A 2,500-nucleotide genomic window follows, 5' to 3' on the forward strand; every position below is an offset into this window, starting at 1 on the left:
CCCTCCTCATCCTCTCTCCTCCCTCCTCACCTCCTCGGGCATCTCCTCCTCTCCTCCTCACTCCTCCTCTCCTCCTCTCCTCCTCTCCTCCTCCTCTCCCCTCTCCTCTCTCTCCTCTCTCTTCCACCACTCCTCCTCTCTCCTCCTCTCTCCTCTCCTCCTCCTCCTTCCTCTCCCTCCCTCCCTCCTCCTCTCTCCTCCTCTCCTCCTCTCCTCCTCTCCTCCTCTCTCCTCCTCTCCTCCTCTCCTCCTCTCCTCCCTCTCTCCTCCTCTCCTCCTCTCTCCTCCTCTCTCTCTCCTCCTCTCCTCTCCTCTCTCTCTCCTCCTCTCTCTCTCCTCCTCTCCTCCTCTCCTCCTCTCTCCTCCTCTCCTCCTCTCCTCCTCCTCCTCCTCCTCCTCTTCGCCTCCTCTCCCCCTCCTCCTCCTCTCTCCTCTCTCCCTCCTCTCTCCTCCTCTCCTCTCTCCTCCTCCTCTCCTCCCTCTCCTCCTCTCCTCCTCCTCTCCCCTCTCCTCCTCTCCTCCTCTCCTCCTCTCCTCCTCTTCGCCTCCTCTCCCCTCCTCCTCCTCTCTCCTCCTCTCCCCCTCCTCCTCCTCTCCTCCTCCCCTCTCCTCCTCTCCTCTCTCCTCCTCTCCTCCTCTCCTCCTCTCTCCTCTCTCCTCCTCCTCTCCTCCTCTCCTCCTCTCCTCCTCCTCTCCTCCTCTCCTCCTCTCCTCCTCTTCGCCTCCTCTCCCCCTCCTCCTCCTCTCTCCTCCTCTCCCCCTCCTCCTCCTCTCCTCCTCCCCTCTCCTCCTCTCCTCTCTCCTCCTCTCCTCCTCTCCTCCTCTCTCCTCTCTCCTCCTCCTCTCCTCCTCTCCCTCCTCTCCTCATCTCTTCTCCTCCTCCTCTCCTCCTCTTCGCCTCCTCTCCTCCTCCTCTCTCCTCCTCTCCTCCTCTCCTCCTCCTCTCTCCTCCTCTCTCCTCCCCTCCTCCTCTCACTGGTGGAATATGAAGGTCACAGGTTGAAGTGCAGCTTCTCTTCTCACATCACAGCTCAAAGCTGATGAATCACATCTATATGTAATAAATCTTTATTATTTCCTGGTGCGGAGCGAGGTCTGTCCAGCGAGGCTCCGCCCACACGAGGCGCCAGGCGCCACTACATTATCATGACGAGTTTGAAGGCAGCGGTTTGAAGTGCACTCTGATAAACACACAACGTACTTCACAACTATTTAAATCCTCTCTGAGTAACTATTAATTTTATTTGTGCTGAGTCAACATTTATCTTGTTTCTGTGCCAGGTCACATGATCCGTGCCGGGTCACATGATCCGTGCCGGGTCACATGATCCGTGCCGGGTCACATGATCCGTGCCGGGTCACATGATCCGTGCCGGGTCACATGATTCGTGCCTGGTCACATGTCCCCACAGATCTACATGTTTGACTCCAGCGCCAACGACCTGTTAATGTGAAGAGATGAATTTATGCTGCACTTTCCTCGTCCTAACGAGCACTAAGAGCACACACACACACACACACACACACACACACACACCATGAGTCACCCAAACACAAACACACAAACATACATCACACACACACACACACACACACACACCATGAGTCACCCAAACACAAACACACAAACATACATCACACACACACACACACACACACACACCATGAGTCACACAAACATACATCACACACACACACACACACCCAATGAGTCACCCAAACACAAACACACAAACATACATCACACACACACACACACACACACACACACACCATGAGTCACACAAACACACAAACATACATCACACACACACACACACACCATGAGTCACCCAAACACAAACACACAAACATACATCACACACACGCACACACACACACACACCATGAGTCACACAAACACACAAACATACATCACACACACACACTTTCACCGTGAGTCACCCAAACACAAACACACAAACATACATCACACACACACACACACACACCATGAGTCACCCAAACACAAACACACAAACATACATCACATTCACACACACACTCATACATTCTTCAGACTTCATGTAATTATAACAACTTTATTTACAACACAAAGTTCTTCACAAAGGGATGAAGGTCATAGGGGTCAAAGGTTAAATACAGCGTCAACCCCTGAAGTTAGTGAATATCAGAATAAAACAGGAAGTCATGTCTCCAGCGTCTCTTGAGGGACGGATGTTTGTTTGTTTGTTTGTTTGTTCGTTTGTTTCCCTGAACCTGATCCTGATCCTGAGCCACGTCTGCTTCCACAGTTTCACAGCGTTTCTCAAACATCAGTGTTTCCAACCTGGAGCGATTCTCTGCTCTCACAGAGCGGCTGGTCTCCTGCCGTCTCTTTCCTCTCAGCTCTGAGGTTATGGACGAGCTGAGAGAGCAGCAGCTGCAGACGGCACAACACAGACACACAACACAGACACACAACACAGACACACAATAAACAAAACCAGAGCAGACGTGT

This window comes from Limanda limanda, chromosome 15 (assembly GCF_963576545.1).
Source record: "Limanda limanda chromosome 15, fLimLim1.1, whole genome shotgun sequence".
Classification (NCBI taxonomy): domain Eukaryota; kingdom Metazoa; phylum Chordata; class Actinopteri; order Pleuronectiformes; family Pleuronectidae; genus Limanda; species Limanda limanda.